This window comes from Pelmatolapia mariae, linkage group LG2, assembly GCF_036321145.2.
Source record: "Pelmatolapia mariae isolate MD_Pm_ZW linkage group LG2, Pm_UMD_F_2, whole genome shotgun sequence".
In the NCBI taxonomy this organism is placed as follows: domain Eukaryota; kingdom Metazoa; phylum Chordata; class Actinopteri; order Cichliformes; family Cichlidae; genus Pelmatolapia; species Pelmatolapia mariae.
The window spans coordinates 31,123,181-31,130,946 of NC_086228.1; positions in this window are offsets into that span (position 1 = coordinate 31,123,181).

The following is a 7,766-nucleotide window of genomic DNA, read 5'->3' on the forward strand; positions in this document are numbered from 1 at the left end:
GTCCGCAAGATGATAAGGAAGCACGAAGCACATGTTTTTAAGTGGCAGATAAATTAAAAATCCTATCAGCATAACAAACATCAGCAAACAAACTGTCTGACTTCAGCTTGTCACACAGTGTGTTGTAGCTAAAGGTCCAGCAGCTGTATTTTCATGGAGAGAAAAGAGTGAGAGATACTTCACTCAGAGATGGAGAAAGATGTAGGGGGGCAAACAGGACACGAGAGGAAGAAGAGAGGTTAGATTTAAAGGTCCAAGTCCCCGGTACTTCACCATGTCTCTAATCATTTTTCCCAACTCGGCAACGCACCTGCCGAGGAACAACTGACGACTCTGTTTCGAGACATGTGACACTAGAAACATCAGCAGCCATAATGAATTGTCTTCCAGGGGTCAGAGCAGGCGACATTGAGGGAAACCTAAAACTGCTGGCTAAGGGTAAACGTAAAACTGTAAAATTCACGTCGGGAGTCGACAATCCCCTTACATCAATCGGAGGTCCTTAAAAGTAATGTTAATGTGGTTTGTAACGTTGCCAAAACCACTCTGTAGTTTTCTCTGGCCCCCCCCCCATCAGACCAGGAGTGACATGTTTAGCCGCATGTTCTCCTTAAATTGCTGGCTGTCTGAGTGGTGTCCCAGAAACGATGTGGGCTTCATAGATAATTGGCAAACCTTCTGGAGGAAACCTGGTCTTGTTAGGAGAGACGGCATCCATCCCACTTTGGATGGAGCAGCTCTCATTTCTAGAAATATGGACCAATTTATTAAACCCCCCAAAATATGACTATCCAGAGTTGGGACCAGGAAGCAGAGTTGCAGTCTTACACGCCTCTCTGCAGCTTCTCTCCTCCTGTTACCCCCCCAAAACCCATCTCCATAGAGACTGTGTCAGCTCCCAAACCAGTGAACAACAACAGCACCAAAGAGTAAACCAGTGATAATCTGGTTTATTAAACATTAACTAATGTTTAATAAACCAACTAACTAACCTTCTAACTAATTTAGAAGGTAATCATTTAGCCTAATAAACTATTCATTACTATTTATCACTGATTAAAAAAATCAGAACAACCCTCTTCAGCACTGTAGCCAGGCTGACAGTCAGAGCTCTGTTGAGCCAACCATCCCTTTAACGTTAACTAGTAATGACTTAATCATTTTCTTCACAATTAACATTTTTTGATCATACCCAAATTTATCTATTGGTGAAGCCCCAGATAACACAAACCAATTAGTTTAAACTGCAAGAATGTCTTACAGACATGGAAGAAGACATAAAGACACAGGTGACCTCTAATTTTCTGTTTTGAAATTTAGGAAAAAATGAGTTTATTGTGGAGATTTACAAGTATTTAGGTGTTCTTCTTGGTCATAAACTGTGTTTTGAACTTCATACTGATATTACCACCCAAAAAGTTCAGCACAAACTGTGCTGAGGTTATTGTACTCGGCCCTGAAAACCTTAGAAATATGGTATCTAACCAGATTCTTACTCTGGATGGCATTACCTTGGCCTCCAGTAACACTGTGAGGAACCTTGGAGTCATTTTTGACCAGGACATGTCCTTCAATGCACATATTAAACAAATATGTAAGACTGCTTTCTTCCATTTGTGCAACATCTCTAAAATTAGAAATATCCTGTCTCACAGTGACGCTGAAAAACTAGTTCATGCATTTATTACTTCCAGGCTGGACGACTGTAATTCATTATTATCAGGAAGTCCTAAAAACTCCCTGAAAAGCCTTCAGCTAATCCAAAATGCTGCAGCAAGAGTCCTGACAGGGACTAGAAAGAGAGAGCAGATTTCTCCTGTATTGGCTTCCCTTCATTGGCTCCCTGTTAAATCCAGATTTCAAAATCCTGCTCCTCACATACAAGGTCTTAAATAATCAGGCCCCATCTTATCTTAATGACCTTGTAGTACCATATCACCCTATTAGAGCACTTCGCTCTCACACTGCAGGCTTACTTGTTGTTCCTAGAGTATTTAACAGTAGAATGGGAGGCAGAGCCTTCAGTTTTCAGGCCCCTCTTCTGTGGAACCAGCTTCCAGTTTGGATTCAGGAGACAGACACTATCTCTACTTTTAAGATTAGGCTTCAAACTTTCCTTTTTGCTAAAGCATATAGTTAGGGCTGGACCAGGTGACCCTGAATCCTCCCTTAGTGATGCTGCAATAGACTTAAGACTACAAGGAGGTTTTTGTGATGCTCTGAGTGTTTGTCCTTCTCTCACCCCTTTTTACTCACCATGTGTTTATACACCACTCTGAATATGTTCACCCTGAACTGAGCATGTGCATGAATAGAGAAAGCACCATATCACATATCAGTGTTATTTAAACATTGATTGTTATAGTAATGTACACTACATGTTTCAGGGGAACTGACTGGCAAATACTGTCAAAGAAACATGAGTCATAAAAATGTTGACTTTTTTTTTTAAATTTCACTTCCATGCAAATATATTTACAAAGAACAATTTGTGATAAAGTAAATAAGATGAGAAACATGCAAAAATTGTTTCACTGTCTTAAGCACATGAAGGCAGTCTAAATCATCAAGCATTCAAAGTACGATAAATATTCAGTACAATCAAAAATGGTCTCATTTAATATTCCGCAGATTTTTTTTAAACATCCTCATTTTGTCTTTTTAGCTTTTGAGCAGCTTCTCAGGCGTTAATCTGAACACTTGGCTATTTAAGTTTAATTCAGCACTTTATTGTCCCACAAGGGGAAATTAGCAACAAGGACAACATACATGGGGACACATACCCAGTGAGTAAAGGACTGCGTAAGAATAAAACAACATCACAATAAATAAAAACAAAAACAAATTAATTAAAAAAAGAAGAAGAACAATAAAACCCCACAGTGATTATTTGATTCTAAGGAGACGAGTTACCGTAGAAATAAAAGAAACTGGAGTCTTTTCCTCCTCACAGGTACTCTAAGTCTTCACCTTTTGTTTGTGTTTTTGTGCAGCCAAAAGTAAACACGCTATTTGTTAAGTCCAGTTCAGTTTCCATTGCCTGTATTTGGGTCCACTCTCTAGCCACTTCACACAGTCTGTAGACGTGACATTACCGGAAGTCCCAGCCGATTCACGTTCTTCAGAGTCATATTACCAAACCAAGCAATGACACAAAAGAAAACCACAGATTCAATAATAATTCTGTAAAACAAAGACATTTCAGATAAGACATTAAAAGTTCTCGTTTTCTTTAAAAATTCTTTTAAGGCTTCTCGTGTTCCTTCTTCCTGATGTTGCTGTCATTCGCTGCATCTATCACTACGGCCGTCTTCTCCTGTTTGTCTACCACCGCTATGTCCGGTTGGTTAGCCACCACCATTTTGTCCGTCTGTATCTGGAAGTCCCACAGGATCTTAGCTCGGTCATTCTCCACCACCCTTGGGGACGTCTCCCATTTTATCCTCGGGATTTCATAGATGTTCCTGTACACTATGCCGGCCCCTTGGTTATGGCGTTCCATGTATGCCCTGCCTGCTAGCATCTTGCACCCTGCTGTTATGTGCTGGATTGTCTCAGGGGCATCTTTACACAGCCTGCACCTGGGGTCTTGCCTGGTGTGATAGACCCCAGCCTCTATGGATCTTGTGCTCAGAGCTTGTTCCTGTGCTGCCATGATTAGTGCCTCTGTGCTGTCTTTCAGTCCAGCTTTGTCCAGCCACTGGTAGGATTTCTGGGTATCAGCCACCTCCTCTATCTGCCGGTGGTACATACCGTGCAGGGGCCTGTCCTTCCATGATGATTCCTCCTCATTCTTGGGTTTCTGCTGCCTGAGGTATTCACTGAGCACGCGGTCGGTTGGGACCATCTTCCTGATGTATTCGTGGATGTTTCTTGTCTCATCCTGGACCGTGGTGCTGATACTCACCAGTCCCTCCTTCCTTCCGCTTAGCGTACAGCCTCAGGGTGCTGGACTTGGGGTGGAACCCTCCATGCATGGTAAGGAGCTTCCTTGTCTGGCTTCTTCTCCACCTTTGGCCAGCTTATTATCCCAGCAGGGTACCTGATCACGGGCAGGGCGTAGGTGTTGATGGCCCGGATCTTGTTCTTACCGTTCAGCTGACTCCTCAGGACTTGCCTGACCCTCTGCAGGTACTTGGTGGTTGCAGCTTTCCTAGCGGCCTCTTCTGTTACGGTTCAACGTGGGGGACTCAAGCATAGGACTCCAGAATCAGCTGAATTCTCAGCTGGGGAATCACTCGTTCTCCAACTCTCCACACTCACGACCGCAGTTCCTTTCTCCACACTTGACACAAAGATTCACACAGGGAAGGTTCTCCAGGAGGTGCGTGGTAGACAACGATCCAGCGAAGACCAGCAGACTCCTCTTGGCTTAAATGCCGATCGCCTTGATGGGCATCAGGTGTGTTCCCCTTCATTGGGCGTGGGCCGAGGGCGTGAACCCACAATGAGTTCCGCCCCGGCGACAGAGAGGAGGAGAGAGAGAGCGAGAGAGAGAGAAAAAGGTAGAAATGTCCGATCAGCGTCTTGCTGATCCCCCAGGCCGTGACATCTTAATGGTTCCCATTTGCCTGTGGGATCCCCAGGTACTTGTAGCTGTCCTCTATGTCTGCAATGTTGTCTTCTGGTAGTTCAATCCCCTCAGTTCTGACTACCTTCCCTCTCACTCTTAGCATACAGCTTGATGTCATCCATGAACAGGAGGTGGCTGCTGACAACTGCGTAGTCGGTATCTGTAGCAAGTCTTGTTAATGATCTCACTGAGGGGGTTCAGGGCTGCACTTGATGGTGACTTGTGTTTGTGTAGAGGAGGTGGCTGACAACTGCTATCCGTAGCCAGTCTTGTTAATGATCTCCAAGAGATATAAAACTAGGAATTACAAATAAATAACATGCTAACTATACAATACTAACTGTATGATAAACAAAGACAGGACAGAGAAAGTACAAAGTGGATCGTGCAGTAGGTGCTTGATGGTGACTTGTGCTATTGGCTTGAAGTTGGCCTCTAGTGTTGTACACCACATCCCCATTGAGTTCTTGATGAAGGCTCTTAGGCTCCTGTTGATCTTGTATAGTTCTAGGCATTCCAGTATCCAGCTGTGGGGCATTGAGTCATAGGCTTTCTTGTAATCAGTCCAGGCAGTGCACAGGTTGGTCAGCCTGGTCTTGCAGTCTCAACTGACTGCTCGGTCTACCAGTAGCTGGTGTTTTGTGCCTCTGGTATTCTTGCCAATATATGTGTGTGTGAAAAAAAAAAAAAAAAAAAAAAAAAAAAAAAAAATATATATATATATATATATATATAGACATATATATATATATATATATATATATATATATATATATATATATATATATATATATATATATATATATATATATATATATATAGACATATATGTCTATATATATATACACACACGTGTGTTTGTGTGTTTTTGTGTGTGTACTATATAGATACTGCTACTTGAAAACATTTGTTCTTTGCATGCAGAGAGCAATTCCTTGTTTGTGTGCACAAACAAATAAAGATGATTCTGATTTTTCTGATTCAGTTAAGAAGTTAAGAAATGAGCACCTGTTAATGATGACCCCTGTGTAGGTCTGTTCAGAGGTCTACCAGGCACTGGAGGTTAAACTCAAGACTTGCTGAAGGGATTAAAGTAAGAATCAGTAATCCTGTCACTGCCTGCTTTTGTATCCAGCCTAACTGTGGGAAGTACGAAGGAGGAATCTGCACCAAGGAGTATGCTCCAGTATGTGGGAGTGATGGAAAAACCTATGACACCGAGTGTCTTCTCTGCAAGAAGAACAGGCATGTAACATGTACAATCCCCCACCGTGCCACATGTGCTGGCGCGCGCGCGCGCACACACACACACACACACACACACACACACACACACACACACACACACACACACACACACACACACACACACACACTGAATCTATGTTTGTTTTTCTCTCCTACAGAGAAGAGAAGAATACTGTGAAGGTGGCGAAAAAGGGGCCATGCGCTTCCTAGATGGCTATGTTGCACTCATGGGTGTTAAAGAGGGCCTGTTGATTTCCTGTATTTGTGTTCTCAATAAAGGTACCTTCTGCATCATGTCTCTGGTCTAATCCTTTAACACAAAAACACCCTGACTATAGCACTGATCACAGACAGATTTAATTTAAAAAGTAATAACAGTAAGTGGCTGAAACATGTCCCACAAAGCTGGGCTACTTGGACTTTTCTCATAATACTATTTATTATAGGTACGCAAAATGTGGTGTAGTCAATGATTTGTTCATGAGAAACAATAATTTCATCATCACACATTTCTGTGATATAATCACAACTTATGTGTAGACAATACAACAAACGGTGGAAAAAACTATGAAAAATGTATGTCCTGCATTATTTTGTGCCACAGACCGCCTAACAAAGCCCAATGAGCAAGGTCTCTTATTTAGTCACAGCTAAGCAATATTTTACATGAGTTTTTCTGACATACCAAATATCAAACACTCCTATAGCATGCCAGAAGATAATGTATGTATTATTGCAGGGTCTACCTTACAATATAAAGCACCTTGAGGCGACTGCTGTTGTGATTTGGCGCTGTATAAAAAAAACTGAACTGAACTTTCAGCTAAATAGATTCTGGGGCTGTAAGTTTAGCTCACCTGTTTTTGCTGAGTTTGGATGTTGTAGAAATGATTTCTATGAGCATTTAGCGGAGATTCTGAGGTTGTTGTGGACACCACACATGCCAATATTTGCATAAAAGACTTGACGTCATGGAGTGTTCAACTACAGTTCACCCCCTTTGCCCCCGCTACCGGCAGCTTTGGGTCTCAAGAGGTTTTAATTTAAAAAAAAAAAAAAAAAGTTTTAAAAACTCACTAAATTTACTATTTTCTATATAGGGTTCTTCCCTTTTCCTTCTGTGAGATGAGACATCCACAGTGGAAATTTCCAGCAGAGACACCAGGGGGCCGCCGCCCAAACTGCAAACCTGCAGATTGGTTTTGTATGTTTTGCCTTTTATTCTGATCATTTTTGCCGTGTTAGATTATGGAATCAAGAAGGCTTGGATGTCCACTCACTACAGCACACAGAAAGAAGTGCATCATAAGTCATGTTTTATGGTGTGGTCTGCTGGGGCAGCAGCATACTGGGAACAAGCTGAAGGCCTGCTCTGTTGTGGGACGCCCTCTTGACCCAGTGGCGGTAGTGAGCAATAAGAGAATGGTGGCTATACTGTCATACCTGTTAGATAATACTTCCCACTCCACGCCGTCACTCTTAAAGCCCCGAGTATCTCCTTCAGTGGGAGACTGCTACATGTTCTGCTGGTGCGTGAAAGAGATTTCAGAGGTCTTCTAGCTGTAGTCAGACTACAGCAGTGAATGCACACACTGGGGTCTGTACATGTCACAGGATGTAATATTTGGTGATAACATCCAACCACTGCATGTTGGATAAGTTTACAACACACATCTTCTACACTCTATAAAATGTTTTGTTGGCTCAACTTAAAAAAATGTGGCCAAAATTTCCACTCAGCTCAGTGTTACGCGTTGTTAAATAAATCCAGCAAGTAATTTTTAGGTTTGGCTAACTCAACTGGTTAGCCAAAGCATAATTAAGCTGAACAACCTAATATTAATTTAGATTTTCTGGTAATATTAAGTTGACACATTACATTAGCTGAGTTGCTCTAACTTACTTTTTTACATATATCCCACTCACAAATATCCAAATTGTTTTA